This window comes from Macaca fascicularis, chromosome X (assembly GCF_037993035.2).
Source record: "Macaca fascicularis isolate 582-1 chromosome X, T2T-MFA8v1.1".
Classification (NCBI taxonomy): Eukaryota; Metazoa; Chordata; class Mammalia; order Primates; family Cercopithecidae; genus Macaca; species Macaca fascicularis.
The window spans coordinates 69,784,966-69,802,908 of NC_088395.1; positions in this window are offsets into that span (position 1 = coordinate 69,784,966).

The following is a 17,943-nucleotide window of genomic DNA, read 5'->3' on the forward strand; positions in this document are numbered from 1 at the left end:
AAACAAACTGAACCCAATATTAGCAAAAGAAGAATAATTAATAAAGATAGAGAAGAGATAAATTAGAAATCAGAAAAACAATAGAAAAAATAAAACCAAAAGACAGTTTTTTGAATAGATCAATAAAATTGACAAATCTTTAGTTAGAATACGACAAAAAGGAGAAGACTCAAATAACTGAATTTAGAAATGAAAGAGGGGATATAACAACTGATCTGACAGAGATAAAAAGGAGTATAAAAATTATATAGTAAAAATTATAACTAACAAATTGAATAATATAGAAAAAAGATAAACTTACAAACATATAACCTATTGTATATGAATCATAAAGAAATGAAAAAATTCTGAACAGGACTATAACTAGTAAGGAGAGTCAAGCAATAATCAAAAACTCCCCATACCAAAACAAGCCCACAATCAGTTGTCTTCAGTGATGAATTCTACAAAATGTTCAAAAATTAGCACGAATTTTCAAATTTTTCTAGAAAATAGAAAAAGAGGGAACACTTTCAAACTCATTTTATGAGGCCAGTACTATTCTAATACCAGAACCAGAAACAAGAAGAAAATAAAACCACAGAACATTATTCGTGATGATTACTGATGCAAAAAATACTCAGGAAAATAGCAAATCAAATGCAATAGCAAATTAAAAGTATTATACATACTGATAAAATGGGATTTATATCTGGAATGCAAAAATGGTTCAAAACAAAAAATCAATCAATATAATACACTATATTAACAAAATAAAGAACAAAAATTGTGTCCTGGCCTCTTTTAATGAAAATTCAACATACCTTTTTTTTTTTTTTTTATAATATAAAGCACTCAACAACTGGAAATAAAAGAAAAATACTTTATAGTAATAAAAGCCATATATAAAAAACCAACAGATAACATTATACTTAATGGTGAAAGATGGAAATAGTTCTCTCTAATATCCAGAAGAAGGCAAGGAGGCCCATTCTTTCCACTACTATTCAACATAGCACTGGAAGTCTTAGACAGAAATATCACATAATAAAAAGTAACGAAAGACATCCAAATTGACAGAATTGTATGGCAGAAAACACTAAAGATTACATGCATACAAAAAAACTGTTGAAACTGATACATGATTTCAACAAAATTTCAATATCCAACACAAGCATACAAAAATCAGTTGTTTCTATGCACTATAAATTACCAATGAGAAAAGAAAATAAAGAAAACAATTCTACTTGCTATAACGTCAAAAGGATAAAATACTTGGAAATAAACAAGGAGGTAAATGATGTATGGCGAAAAAACCAAAACATTACTAAAAGACTCAAATAAGAAACAAAAATATTGAAAAACAACCTGTGCTTATGTATTGGACCACTTAATATTGTGAAAATGTCCACAATATGTAATCTACAGACTCAATTGAATCACTACCAAAATCTCAATTTTTTATTATTTTACAAAAATACAAGAAAAAATCCTAAAATTTATAAGGAATGTCAAGAAATCCAAACAGTCTGAACAGTCTTGTAAAAAAAATAAATAAAATGGGAGAACTCACACTTCCTGATTTCAAAAGACTACAAAAAAGTAATCAAGATAAAGAATGTTTACAAAGTTAGAGATATTGACCAGTAATACAGAATAGAGAGCCAAGAAATGAACCTTGCATACATAACCAAATTATTTTTGAGAATGGTACCAAACTACACAACGAGAAAGGTACAGACTCTTCAATAAATGGTGTTGAGAAAACTGGATATCCACACACAAAAGAATAAATGTGGACCCATAAATCACACCATACAGAAAAATTAACTGAAAAAGAATTAAAGATCTAAATGCAAGGCCTGATAATATAAAGTCATAGAAGAAAACATAGGGATAACTCTCAAGGCATTACATTTGGCAATTATTTAATAAAGATGACACCAGAAGCATAGGCAACAAAAGTTAAAATAGACAAATGAAACTATATCAAACTTAAAAACTCACACACGTCAAAGAAAAAAAACAACTGAGTGAAAAAGACAACATGGAAGAAAATATTTGCATATTATATATCTGATAAGGAGTTAAGATTTAGAATATATAAAGAACTTCAATTCACCACCAACGACCAAAATAAATTACCCAATTAAGATATAGGTAAAACAACATGAATAGACAAATAGGTACACAAATAGTCAACAAACATATGAAATGATGCCCAACATCACTAGCATAACATGAATGCATATCAAAACCACAATGATATATCACCCCATACCCCTTAAGATGGCCACTATTAAAATTACATACAATAACAAATGTTGGAACGGATATGGAGAAACTGAAATCTTTTTGCACTGTTGGTAGGTATATAAAATCAGGCAGCCATTATGTAAAACATTATGGAGGTTCCTAAAAAATTTATAAATATAATTTCCATGTGATCTGGCAATCCCACTTCTGAGTATATATCCGAAAGAACCCAAAGCGGGATCTCAAAGAGATAGTTGCATGTCCATGTTCACTGCAGCACTGTTCTCAGTAGCCAAGAGGTATAAATAACCTAAATATCCATCAACAGATAAAATGATAAAGAGAAAGTATATAAACAACAGTCTTCAAAAAAAAGGGAAAATATTGTTACATGCTACAACATGGGTGAGCCTTGAGGACATTATGTTAAGCAAAATAAACCAGTAACAAAAGAACGAATATTCTGTAATTCAACCTATATGAAGTATCTAATGTGGTCAAAATTATAAAAACAGAGAATAGGAAGGTGGTTATCAAGAGCTGGGGGAAGGAGTCAGGGACTTCATGCCTAGCGTATAGTTTCAGTTTCAAAAAATAAAAAATCCAAAATCTCTGTTGCACAACAGTGTAAATATACTTAACACAAACGGACCTGAAAAACGTACTTCAATAAGTGGGACTTCTCCACGTTGAGCATATAGCTGTTCAATGATGTGGTCTCTGAGCCTTAAAATTACATGTCTTATTAAATTATCCCTTCAAGAAAGATAATAAACATATTATTCAAAGGGTATCTCTCATTAATTTGGACAAATTATTTCCATGAAGATCTTTTCTAATTATAAAGTATACATCATGCCCTCAAATTTATCTCTGCAGATGTGGAAACCTAACTTTGTCTTAAAAGATTTCCTGTTGTGTTAAATATTGCATGAATCACAGGTCCAGGAATTTGATGATGTAATCAAATTCCATAAAGAAGCCTCTCTAAATGAACTGAGATAAAATCCTCCCTAATAGACCTGCTTTCCTCTAGGGAACAACAATTTTTTACATCCATATATTACTTTAAAGAGACCCTTATATTGTATAGATACAACAAATTCTTGGTAAGATTTTCTAAATATGAACACATACTGATTTAATTGAGGCATCCAGCAAATTACAAAAGCATACTTCATTTAGTTTTGACTTATTTTAGGCCTATTTTACCTTGTCCACTGGAATTTTGAATATTCTTAACTCTTTATAATTTTATTACGACTTCAAAAACAGTAGACTCTTGAGTGTACTTTTTCCAGTACACAAACATAAAAACTAATAAACAAACAATTCACAGGAGTATTCTTGTACAAATCACTCCTCCTTCTAGATTCTACTATGCAATTCCTAGGCCCAGAGGCCCTACTGCAGTGTTTCTGTTCACTCCAAACATACAAGCTTCACAGAAAGGTTCATTACTCTTTTCACATGAAAATTCTATAAAGTTGATTGGTGAATCTAAAAGAAAACAGCACTTCTATGCATGTGGATATAGGCAACTTTGGATATCCTTTATATATTCAAGTCTTAGCTGCGCTATAAAATGTGATTCCTATGATTCACAGATACCTCCACAACAATTATGGGGGCTATTCTATCTCGCATATTTATCTTACCTATGATTTGATCTTGATGTTTTAAGAATACATCAGTTACATTAAAAATTCAATAAAAATTTATTCATTTCAAAGGGCCTTTTCAAATTTTTACTTAAATTACTCCAAGCAGGTGATAAAAATTATGGAATTAAATAGTAATGGTTGCTGTACATATTTGTAAGTATATTCAAAACCATTAACTGTATACTTTAAATGGGTGGATTTCATGGTTTGTAAATCTCAATAAAGTTGTTACAAGAAATTACTCACAAGTAAATGTATCTTACTAATTAATGACCTAATTTCCTTTTAAGTTTACTTGGTGTAGCCGGGACTTAAGCATTGTCAAAAATACACTAATGTTTTATGGAGATGCAAAATTAATAAATGGGAACCTAGTCTTTAGCAGTGCCTTCCTGCCTAAAAATAAGCAAATTTCTTCCACAAAATGTCTAATATGGTTTACCATATTATATTTTCCATAAATTTTATTTACACTATATTTTAATAATGAAATGGCAAGGTTTTGTAAAATTTTACAGTAACAACAAATTCACTAAAACATCATCTGCCATTATGCACATACCAGTATTATTATAAACTCAACTTTCCATTAAAGAAGGGTAAATTCATAGTGGGAAATTCCTCCTATGTAACTACACTTCAGACTCATACGGTATTCCCTGAACATTCTTGGCATACCTGACCAATCATGATTTCTTGCCTCTTTAAAATAACACAAAAAATTTTAGTGAGCTCTCTGCGCATTAGAAGCCTACAGACACCCAATTGATACATACACTTAAATACTCAGTTATGAAATTTAAGAACTAATATTCTAAGAGTGTCAACAAAAAGAGCCAAACTCTGTAAAATATTTGAAGAGATTTATTCTGAGCCAAGTATGGGTGACCATGGTCCATGATACAGCCCTCAGGAGGTCCTGAGAACACGTGCCTAAGGTGGTTGGGGTACAGCTTGGTTTCATGTATTTTAGATAAGCATGAGACATCAATCAAATACATCTAAGAAATACATTGGTTTAGTTCAGAAAGGTGGGACAACTCAAAGCTGGCAGGTTTCCAGGATATAGGTAAATTTAAACACTTTCTGGCTGACAATTGGTTGAGTTTGTCTAAAGACATGTAATTGATGAAGGAAAATGTTCAGATTAAGACAATAGATGTGGAAAAGGCTTTCGACAAAGTTCAACACCCCTTCATGCCAAAAACTCTCAATAAACTAGGTATGATGGAACGTATCTCAAAATAATAAGAGCTATTTATGACAAACCCACAGCCAAAAACATACTGAATGGACAAAAACTGGAAGCATTCCCTTGGAAAACTGACACAAGACAAGGATTCCCTCTCTCACCACTCCTATTCAACATAGTATTGGAAGTTCTGGTCAGGACAATCAGGCAAGAGAAAGAAATAAAGCATATTCAAACAGGAAGAGAGGAAGTCAAATTGTCTCTGTTTGCAGATGAAATGATTGTACATTTAGAAAACCCCATTGTCTCAGCCCGAAAACTCCTTAAGCTAATAAGCAACTTCAGCAAATTCTTGGGATACAAAATCAATGTACAAAAATCACAAGCACTTATACACAGCAATAATAGACAGAGAGCCAAATCATGAGTGAACTCCCATTCACAATTGCTACAAAGATAATATAATACCTAGGAATATAAGTTGCAAGGGACATGAAGGGCCTCTTCAAGGAGAACTACAAACCACTGCTCAAGGAAATAACAGTGGACAAAAACCAATGGAAAAAAAGTTCCATGTTCATGGATAGGAAAAATCAATATTGTGAAAATGGCCACATAGCCCAAAGTAGTTTATACTTGCAATGTTATCCGCATCAAACTACAATTGACTTTCTTCACATAATTAGGAAAAACTACTTTAAATTTCATATGGAACCAAAAAAGAGGCCACATACCCAAGTCAATCTTAAACAGAAAGAACAAAGATGGAGGCATCACACTACCTGACTTCAAACTATACTACAACGCTACAATAACCAAAACAGCATGGTACTGGTGCCAAAACAGATATATAGACCAATGGAACAGAACAGATGTCTCAGAAATAACAATGAATAACACCACACATCTACAACCATCTGATCTTTGACAAAACTGACAAAAACAAGCAATGTGGAAAGGATTCCCTATTTAATAAATGGTGTTAGGAAAACTGGCTAGTCATATGCAGAAAACTGAAACTGGACCCTTTCCTTACATATTACACAAAAATTAACTCAAGATGGATTAAAGACTTAAATGTAAGGCCTAAAACCATAAAAATGCTAGAAGAAAACCCAGGCAATACCACTCAGGACATAGGCATGGGCAAAGACTTCATGACTAAAACACAAAAAGCAATGGCAGCAAAAGCTAAAATTGACAAATGGGGTCTAATTAAACTGAAGAGCTTCTGCACAGCAAAAGAAACTATCATCAGAGTGAACAGGCAACTTACAGAATGGGAGAAAAGTTTTGCAATCTATCCATCTCACAAATGGCTAATATCCAGAATCTACAAAGAACTTAAACAAATTTACAAGAAAAAAACAAGCAATCCCATCAAAAAGTAGGTGAAGTATATGAACAGACATTTCTCAAAAGAAGACATTTATGCAGCCAACAAACATTAAAAACAGTTCATCATCACTGGTTATTAGAGAAATGGAAATCAAAACCACAATGAGATACCATCTCACACCAGTTAGAATGGTGATCATTAAAAAGTCAGGAAACAACAGATGCTGGAGAGGAAGTGGAGAAAGAGGAATCCTTTTACTCTGTTGGTGGGAGTGTAAATTAGTTCCACCACCACTGTGGAAGTGTGGTGATTCCTCAAGGATCTAGAACTAGAAATACCATTTGAGCCAGCAATCCAATTACTGCGTATATACCCAAAGTATTATAAATCATTCTACTATAAAGACACACGCACACATTTATTGCAGTACTGTTCGCAAGAGCAAAGACTTGAAACCAACCCAAATGTCCATCAATGATAGACTGGATGAAGAAAACGTGGCACATATACACCACGGAATACTATGCAGCCATACGAAAAGATGAGTTCATGTCCTTTGCAGGAGCATGTATGAAGCTGGAAACCATTATTCTCAGCAAACTAACACAATAGCAGAAAACCAAACACCATGTGTTCTCACTCATAAGTGGGAGTTGAACAATGAGAACACATGGATGCAGGGAGGGGAACATCACACACCAGGGCCTGTCAGGGCATGGGGGTTAAGGGAGGGATAGCATTAGGAGAAATACCTAATGTAGATGATGGCTTGATGGGTGCAGCAAGTCACAATGCCACGTGTATACCTATGTAACAAACCTGCGTGTTCTGCACATGTATCCCAGAAGGTAAAGCATAATTTTTAAAAAATTTTAAAAAATATTGTAGAGACCAAAGTTCTTTTGAAGTCTTATAGTGGCTGCCCTTAGAGACAATAGATGAAAAATGTTTCCTATTCAGATCTTTAAAAGGTGCTACACTTTTAGTTAATCTATTCAGGATTGGAAGGGCCTGGAAGAAAAAGATTTATGTTAATAGAGATTCTTTACAGATGGAGATTTTCAGGGCCATTAGAGAAACAAGTTTTGGGGAAAAATATTTTTATTTTCTTCCTTATCTCAGAATGTTATGCCAGAGGCCAACTGGAAAGTAAGTCATGATATATAGGGTTAAATAAAACCCATCTGATGAGAATTTATGGTTTGTAGGGCATGACTCCCCAGACTCCTTAGATAGGAATTTGGGCAAGGTAAAAAAAAAATCAGAACTTATTCCTCAGTGCGCCTCTTGGCCAAAAAGCATTCCATAGAATGCATGTGCAGGCTAAAAAACTCCCACAGCGCTAGGGAGGCTCCTTCCTAAAGTTGTCTGATTTGGCCATCTGGCAGGTTCCCATGGTGCTAGGAAGATTTGTTCCTAGACTTCTCTGACTTGATAGTAATAATTTTAAATATTAACAATTTGGACAATGTGGGGAGGACATGGTCTGACTGATGTAATAGCCAATTGTTTAATGGGTGAGATGGAGTCGGGCCTAGGGTTTAGTCTAAAAAAAATCCCAGATCAGATCTATTTTCTGAGTTATCATGATCCAGGTCTTTAACTGTGTCTTTTCCTTCTCCTGTATCTGGCATAACATTTACAAGAAATGTCCAATGTTAATATAGTAACAAACATCATAAAGGTAGTGAATATTTGGGTGTCCAAGGTTATAAGTAGAATCAGAGGGCAGTAAACAACCCAACCAACCAGAAAAAAAAAAAAAAAAAAAACTCTGCATGCATCATTATATTCTTTGATCAGACTCACAATGTGTTTACCCTCCTTATCAAGGGTTACTTGAAACTTATGATAAATCTTATTTGAGAATTGTAGGACCAACATTAAGTTCAAATTTAATAAATTAATTTCTCTTTCAACCAATTTATCTCCATAGATACAGCATCCTGAGAAGGGTATACATTAAATGCAAGAAACACCTCGCTCTCATTGTGTAAATTGTTATAGACTTTTTAACAGTAGATAAATCTATTTTTTCCAATACTTTTGTATTGCACCATATACTGGTATTTGGGAGAGAAAAGGTTTTGCCACAGGAGAAGTCATATAATTTTATGGTGTCATTTTTCCCTCAGAAGGACTCCCTATGGCTGAGGGCCTTCAGAGTCGAAATACTTATAGCCAATTGTTTTAGGCCATATAGGAATGGATGTGGACAGGCATTTATCATTTCTTAAAATTATTATTTTAAGTTTAAAAAGCTGACAATAAAACCAAAAGGCAAAGTTACAACACTGACTTATTTTTAACTTTTATGTGTTGAGCTTGGTTTCTGTTACAGACTTACAGCAATTAGCTATGCAAAACATAAGCATTATTTTAAAATATAATTAAAAATATGTATAAATATATTTTTATCTTTACAACTTATACTTGGAGTATGATAATCAGGAGGCTTTGTTTCAAGTTATTTTATCCTGTTAGTAAATATTTTTCTTTAATTTTATAGTAAGCAGAAAATTTTTATGGTTGGGGTGTATGCAAAAGTGACACATTATAATTTAGAAGGCAACTAAAGTTGTTTTACTAACTGTTTATGCATTTTTTGTACCCCATTCTTGATTTGGAGGGCTTGTTCTTGACCTAATTTTATCCCTGAAAACTGGACCTTACAATCTTATGAACCCACCTCTTTCGTGATAGTCTCTGGGCCTGAGGGGGAGGCAGCTTGTATAGTTTTGGCAGCAGAACATTAGCAGTGAAACAGATCGGGGCCAGTGGGATGCCAAATGAAGGAGATTCATATCTCTGGTCTTCAGAATATCATGATTTTGGTTTCCTTGGAAGTAAAACAAGGAGAGATAAATAACATTTATAGTTTGACAGATACAGAATAATTTGTAAGTTAGAACAGAAAAAAGAAATAGAAAGGTGCCCTAGTCTATTAGGGAACCAACTAAAAATATGAAGAAAAATTATAATCTGGTACTTTCTAGAGGATTACTGTAGCCAAGAAATAATAATTTTATCTGCACTTAAAAAGTTATGGCTAAAATCTATTATCATGTCATACTTTTCTCTTAAAATAATTATTTTTTAATTATTATTTAATGCAGACAACTATAATGTTATAAAATTACAATCTGAATTTTGGAGAACTCAGAAAGGTAAATTTGCTTACAAAAACATACTTTATCCAAATAACTTAAAAGAAAAAAAATCTTGACCCTCTTTTAATCACAGCAGCAGCTTTTAAGACAAGATGTTTGTTTGGAAATGTCATTTACAAACCGAACAGCTCATGAGAGCTATTTGGCAATGTAGAATTTAGCAGCTTCTTACAGTTAGTCTTAGGAAAAGGTTCTCTGCTTATTAGATAGCAAGATTTTATGTAAACCATTTTTATTTTATCATGGAACTTTTTGGGAAACATTATTTCCATTAGTATAGTGGTAGCTCCAGTTAATATTCCACAGCAAGGCAGTAAATGCCCCACGAAGTAGAAATTCTCTAGCTCAGTTGTTGTTATTGAAAAGTACTCATGGTTTTTGTTATGATCCCCATAAGTGCTCCATACAAAAGACTATGCAGTGGAGGATTTACATGAGCAGATTTACATGTCTTCAGCTTTATAGTACTAGAAAGAGGAAAACATTCCCCAGTTAGATATAGTATCTATTTTCATAAGACATTTAGGTAAAAGGGGTTACAACTACCTCACATAGAGCTTGTTTAAACATCTTACATTTTATAATTCTATTAATCTGCATGTTTTTATGTTCTGGTCCCCAGAAGCCTTTTTTAACCCCAGACCATTTTAATTTTTCTGGTGAAAAGGGCTTGGGTTCCCAGCAGGGAGTTGCATCTTTAAGACATATGAGAGACCGATTTGATAAGGCTTCTTAAACAGACCTATAATTCTGTGAGAGGGGCATCCATGTAAAAGGGCCCCCCTTAACCACCAAATATACCATGATCCAGATAATAGACATATTTGGTGGGGGGATATCACAGTTATTATAAAGCTAGTCCCGCATAGCTTGCATATGAAACATATTAACTGCTTCATCTGGGGTACTTCACTTGCTATTTTATAGAGAGAGTTGGGCAGTCCCCTGTGCAGAATCAACAGACCTTATAATGGTATTATCTGACCCACTAGGCTGATTGTTTTCTCAGGAATAAACCTCTATGCAATTGGATCGCAGATACTCAGTGATTATTCGGTAATGAGCTGTGGGCCTGCATTAATCCAAATAAGCTCTTAAATTCAGCAGCATTTAAAATTAATAATTTTAGCCTTAAAGTGGTTATTTTTACAATCTACTACTTTTAAAGAAACTGAATGATACTGGTCTACAAAATGGAACAATTTCTTTGCATTACACCATCTGGTTTTTAATGGTTACTTGGTTGTACCCTTCCCCCATATCAACTATTTTTCTTGATAACCACAGGACTAACACAGAAAGAGTTAGCTTTTGTTGCCCTACCTTGTTTTTCTATCCGTTTCATTTTATCTGTATAATTTCCTTCATTATAAAGCAACTCTTAAATAGTTATTAATCAAAAAAAACCTTACTTTTTTTTGAAAAGTGACATCCTTGTGTTTTATAAAATTTTTAATAGCATATTTTATGCTCCTACTATTTTAAATTTTAGTAACCCAAATTTCCAGTGGGGAAAAATACTGAAGTCTTAACATAATTTTAAGATATTAAATTACTGGGGAGAGTTTTGAGATTAAATTTACAAATCTATTTTACTAAAGACTACCAAGGTCATGTGAATTAAAAGACATCTCAGCTAGGTTTTATCAATTTGATAAGCATTTACATTTTTAAGTTACTTGATTAGAGCTTTTTCATGTAGTTTGCTAGTGAAATATCACTTCTACATGACACATAAAGATAGAGATATAACAGGCATGCACAATAAAAAGGCAGGCCCAAAAGATATTTTATTTGCCCACTTTCAAAAAATTTTCTCACTTACTTTAGATAATTAATAAAAGATACACTAGTCAACAAAAGATGAAGGAGAGAGCTATTAAGGCCTTTCTAAGGGAGAAAGAATTGAACTTCTGAGATATCGGTCTGACGAATGTTAAAGAGAATTATCACAGAATTTTAAAATTTTAAAATTTTGCATTAAAAGTAAGTTAAATATTTATAATAAAAATCTTCTTTTAACTAATTTTCAGTTTTGTATTAGTGTATTTTTTAATATCAAAGACCCATCTCTAGAAAATCTATTATAATTTATTCTTAATCATAGCCAATTGAATTATGCAACCCCTTTAAAAATTCCTTCTAAATAACATTATTACAACTTACATAGTTCATTCGCAACTTGTTGAGACTGGTTTGTCTTAAATGTCCCTCTTTCTTGAGCAATGCCATCATTTTATTTTAGGATAAAAATTTACTACAAAGATTCTTTCTTATACAAAATTTTTTAACCTTTTTTTTTTTAACCAAAAATACCTCTTTATACCCTTAACTCTTTTTATATCTCTTATTTCGTGATTCCTTTATCTTCTTTCATACATAACCCTTAAATAAGCTTTGAATTAGATAAAGATATTTTACCTTTAAATAAGAACATTTAAAAAATGTTTTCCTTTCAATGCCATCCCCATCAAACTACCCATGACTTTCTTCACAGAATTGGAAAAGACTAAAGTTCATAATATGGAACCAAAAAAGAGCCTGCATTGCCAAGACAACCATAAGGAAAAAGAACAAAGCTGGAGGCATCACGATACCTGACTTCAAACTATACTACAAGGCTACAATAACCAAAACAGCATAGTAGTGGTACCAAAACAGAGATATAGATCAATGGAACAGAACAGAGCCCTCAGAAATAATACCACACATCTACAACCATCTGATCTTTGACAAACCTGACAAAAACAAGAAATGGGGAAAGAATTCCCTATTTAATAAATGGTGTTGAGAAAACTGGCTAGCCATATGTAGAAAGCTGAAACTGGATCCTTTCCTTACACCTTATACAAAAGTTAATTCAAGATGGATTAAAGACTTAAATGTTAGACCTAAAACCATAAAAACCCTAGAAGAAAACCTAGGCAATACCACTCAGGACATAGGCATGGGCAAGGACTTCATGTCTAAAACACCAAAAGCAATGGCAACAAAAGCCAAAATTGACAAATGGGATCTAATTAAACTAAAGAGCTTGGGCACAGCAAAAGAAATCAGAGTGAACAGGCAACCTACAGAATGGGAGAAAATTTTTGCAATCTACCCATCTGACAAAGGGCTAATATCCAGAATTTACAAAGAACTTAAACAAATTTACAAGAGAAAGTCAAACAACCCCATCAAAAAGTGGGCAAAGGATATGAACAGATATTTCCCAAAAGAAGACATTTATGCAGCCAACAAACACACGAAAAAATGCTCATCATCACTGGCCATCAGAGAAATGCAAATGAAAACCACAATGAAATCCATCTCACACCAGTTAGAACAGCAATCATTTAAAAGTCAGGAAACAACAGGTGCTGGAGAGGATGTGGAGAAATAGGAACACTTTTACACTGCTGGTGGGACTGTAAACTAGTTCAACCATTGTGGAAGACAGTGTGGCGATTCCTCAAGCAGCTAGAACTATAAATACCATTTGACCCAGCCATCCCATTACTGGGTATATACCCAAAGGATTATAAATCATGCTGCTCTAAAGACACATGCACACGTATGTTTATTGTGGCACTATTCACAATAGCAAAGACTTGGAACCAACCCAAATGTTCATCAATGATAGACTGGATTAAGGAAATGTGGCACATATACACCATGAAATACTATGCAGTCATAAAACAGGATGAGTTCATGTCCTTTGTAGGGACATGGAGGAAGCTGGAAACCATCATTCTCAGCAAACTATAGCGAAGACAGAAAACCAAACACCACATGTTCTCACTCATAGGTGGGAATGGAATAATGAGAACACTTGTACACAGGGTGGGGAACATCACACACCGGGGCCTGTTGTGGGGTGGGGAAAGGAGAGGGGATAGCATTAGGAGAAGTATCTAATGTAAATGATGAGCTAATGGGTCCAGCACAGCAACATGGCATATGTATACATATGTAACAAACCTCCACGTTGTGCAAATGTACCCTAAAACTTAAAGTATAGTAGTAAAAAAAGTTTTCCTATAATTTTTCAATTGGAATTTATCCAGATATTTAATATCAAATAATAACCTTAGATCCTAAATTAATTCAAGTTTGTTTACAAGCATTTATTCAATTATATTTACCTGATTAATTTAATAGTTTACCAAGATTATTTTAAAAAACTGTGATAACCAATATTTAAAGTTATTTTCCTATTTACCATTTTTATAGCTCTGAATTTCAGGTATTTACATAAGTAATAAGACTTATGGTTAAATTTAAGGGTATTTATACCAATAACTCAGGGTTTAGCTGTTTTTATTTAAGCCAACAATATTTCATAAGCATATACAAGCAATGATCATTCTGTCTTGGATTGGGTTTTATAGTTTATAACCCTTATGGCAAATCTTATAGTATTCTGCAGGAAGAAACATAAAACTACAATAAAGCAAACAAAAAAAAATGCTAATATTGCTGATATTATTTTACTAATAATTTTAAAACTGGCTTATTTAAAGATTTTACTTAAGTCACATGAACTTGAAAAAGCATTTGACTAGTCTTTTAAGTATTTGATTCAAGCGCTTTTACATATTTTAAGCCAATTAATCATAGCTCTTTCTTTTTAGTAGTGGAATATTGTGTACACAACATATACATATATAGACGTGTTAGGCATGCCGAAAGAAATACATCTTATAGATTCATAAAGACCATTTTTTCCATTTTTCTATCTTACCTTAGGCAGTTGTCAGTTAATAGCCTTAGATTTGCACATTACAGGCAACTCAGGTGAAAATCAGATAGCAAAATTTACATCATAAGGTAGGAAGAGAAAGTCTGGTGTGCTAGAGAGAAATTTAAAATGGATTCAGTTGCCAATTGAACATAAAAGTAAATAAGCCTATTATAAAGGTCTTCAAATATATACACTCACATATACATACACACACTCACACACACAAAGTTCCCATTGCTATTGCTTCAGTACTTTAGTCACGAGATAATACAATTTTGCCAGCTTGCAACACACACACACACACACACACACACACTGTTAGGCTGGGCATCGTGGCTCACACCTGTAATCTCATCACGTAGGGAGGCCAAGGCGGGCGGATCATCTGAAGTTTGGAGTTCGAGACTAGCCTGACTGTCTCTACTAAAAATACAAAAATTAGCCGGGTGTGGTGGCATGTGCCTGTAATCCCAGATACTCAGGGGACTGAGACAGGAGAATGGCTTGAACCCGGGAGGCGGGGGTTGCAGTGAGCCTGGGCAACAAGTGCGAAACTCCATCTCAAACAAAAAAGGAAAGAAGAAAGCCACTGTTAGATCCAAACAGTGGTTTTTATCTCTGCAGAAAAGTAACAATAGACTTAAAGCAGGCAGAAAAGAAAATAGAACCTAGGAACTCCACAGCATGCAGGTCAACCTTAGGACTATTTTTCCTCAATGTAAATGTGCACAAAGACCATATTATTTCCATTTTATACAAACTCTGGCAAGCAGAGGTGCCATAAAACCTATGGATTGCCAAAAAGGGGGTCATTCTCCTGTTTTCTCCTCATTTATCCCCCTCTTTTTTTTTTTTTTTTTTTTTCTTAAAAGGAGGAACTGAGCTGCAGTCTAGGGTGTTTTTGTGATAGGCCAATGCATGCTGCCTGAGGGCAGGACTCCACAGTGTGTTACCACTGACTCGTTTCCACCCTCTTATGCATCTCAGTTTCTCTCTCCAGAGGTCTATGACCTCTGCGAGGGCTCAAAACATCAGGTGTTTTGAAATCTCTTCAAATAAATATTTGAAGAGATTTATTCTAAGCCAAATATGAGTGACCATGGCCCGTGACAGAGACCTTAGGAGGTCCTGAGAACATGAGCCCAAGGTGGTAGGGGTACAGTTTGGTTTTATATATTTTAGGGAGGCCTAAGACATCAATCAAATACATTTAAGAAATACATTGGTTTTGTTCAGAAAGGCAGGACAACTCACACATGTCCCAAAAGCAGAGTCCCCAATACATAAAACTGTAATTGAGGGAATTGAAGGAAGAAGTAGAGAATTCAACAATAATAGGGACTAAAACAACCTAGTAATTGAGTTAGACAGAAATTCAGCAAAGACATAGAAACTTTAAACAACATTTCTAACTAACTTTACCTAACAGACATCTATAAAACATTCCACACAACAGCAGCAAAATATACATTGTTTCTTTGCAACAGGGAATATTCTGCAAGACAAACCATATTCTAGTCCATGGAACAAGTATTAATAAATTTTAAAGGTTTGAAATCATAAAAAATATGTTATTCCACCACAGTAAAGTTAGAAAACAAAAATACATCTTTAATCATAAAATAATTAAAAATTAAAACACATTTATAAATAAATTATTGGTGAAAGAAAAATAAACAGAATATCATAAAAGTATTTTTATCTGAACAAATACAAATACATAATATATTGTGGAGTCCTAATTTGGAAAAAGGAGTCCAGCTGGCAGGACCAGAGGAAAGCAAAGATAAAAGGCAAATAAGCTATGCCTTATCCCTTTCTTCATGGTTCAGGACATATAAACAAAAAGAGTGAGCAGATAAATTATAGGTCTTATGGCCCAGGACATATAGCCCTCCTGAACAAATAACATATATAACTCAAAAACTTCCTGTTTACCATCAAATTCCTCAATTTATCAAATATCCCAGCTGACAGAAGAATGCAAGTTCCCAAGTTCCATTCTATAAAATCCTGAGCAAGCCTTTTTGCTCCTGGCAGTCAGCTTCTCTTCTGCTACCATCTGTTGCCTTCTCACAGTGTATTTTCATACTTTCTCTAATAAATCTGCCTTTTTTCTACCTACAACTCTCTTGGTAAATTCTTTTAGTCCTGCACCACCAGCCCAGATAGACATCGCTAACCAGCAACATTCTGGTGGCCCATATGGGGACTCTCTCTTCACAGAGAATTCTCTCCCCTCTCTTTTTTCAATCTTTGGACAGTTTCTAAGCACAGAGGCAATTGCACTGTAGCTGGAACTACTCTTTAGTAGTACTGGAAGGTATCTTTGCGGAAGTGTCTGACCACCATCGCCCATTAGGGAGCGGGACCTGAGTATACTTATTCTTTTCAGTCTTTCATCCGCCGGCTTCTATTAGCTCTCTGGCAATTAAAAGTAACAGGCAGGGCCAGTCTATGGTGCCACCTGAAGGCCAAAGAATGAACAGTACTGGCTGCCCTGCCCAGAAGAAAAAAAGGCTCTTTCTTATTTTTTCTTATCAAAAGTCCCTGATGCCTAAATGTGCAGCAATTGACAGCAGAAGCTTGTTCAGGGTAAATTCACACATGTTTTAGGTGACTCAGACCCTCTTTCTCACTCTAAATTCTCCTGTGGAGTCAGTCATTCATCCTTTTCTGGATGTGCTAAATCAGGTGATCTCAGAGAGCCTCAGAACAGTGAGTCTTCCCTTTACTCGCTCTCCTGGGTCAACACCAGACAGAGATCTTCCTTTACCCTTTTCCTTCAAACCTGAGCTGATCACCCAGCATAAATGAGTACCTCGACTGGCCATCCAGCATGAGGCCTCTGATCAGCCAAGAGGACTTTTCTAATGGCTGAGACACTCCCTTAGAAAGTGCACCCTGAGTCCCTCAGTCGACATAAACAGAACCTTCTTTTCATTTCGGAGAGATGTCTTGAGAGAAAGTGTGGTTCATGCCCCAACTGGAACTGCCCCAAAATGGCATGCTTTTTCATCCCACAAACCCCATCTATTCCTGTAGACTCACCTCTAGACTGTATTTTGAATAACTGGGACAAATTTGACCCTCAACCCCACAGAAAGAAACACCTAATCTTTCTTTGCAACGCAGTATGGCCTCCTTACCACCTCCCACAGAAATTGAACTGGACCCAGAATGGAAGCCTAGACTCCAATATTCTTTTACAGCTTGGTCTCTTTTGCCATAACTCTTCCAAATGGTCTGAGGTGCCCTATGTTCAAGTTTATGTTTCTATTAAAAAAAAAAAAAACCTAGACTTTAGAGACAATTGTAGAATGAGACTGGCAAAATTCTTAAGTCCCTTAGATTCCTCAGACATTTTGGATGACCCCTCTTTTACACTCTCATGTTCCAAACTTCCCCTACTTTGGTCTCTCCATTCATTTCCCCTGACTACACATCTTCCCCTTCAACACCTCCTTCCTCAGCTACACCTTCTGTCTCTCCCTCTTTACCTCCTCTATACCCAGAACCACTTCTCCTCCCCTTACCAGATCAAGAGTCACCTCTGATTCTCTCCCATCATCAGATAAAGTTTTGCAACTCTGGGAAGTGGCCAAATGGGGGTATAG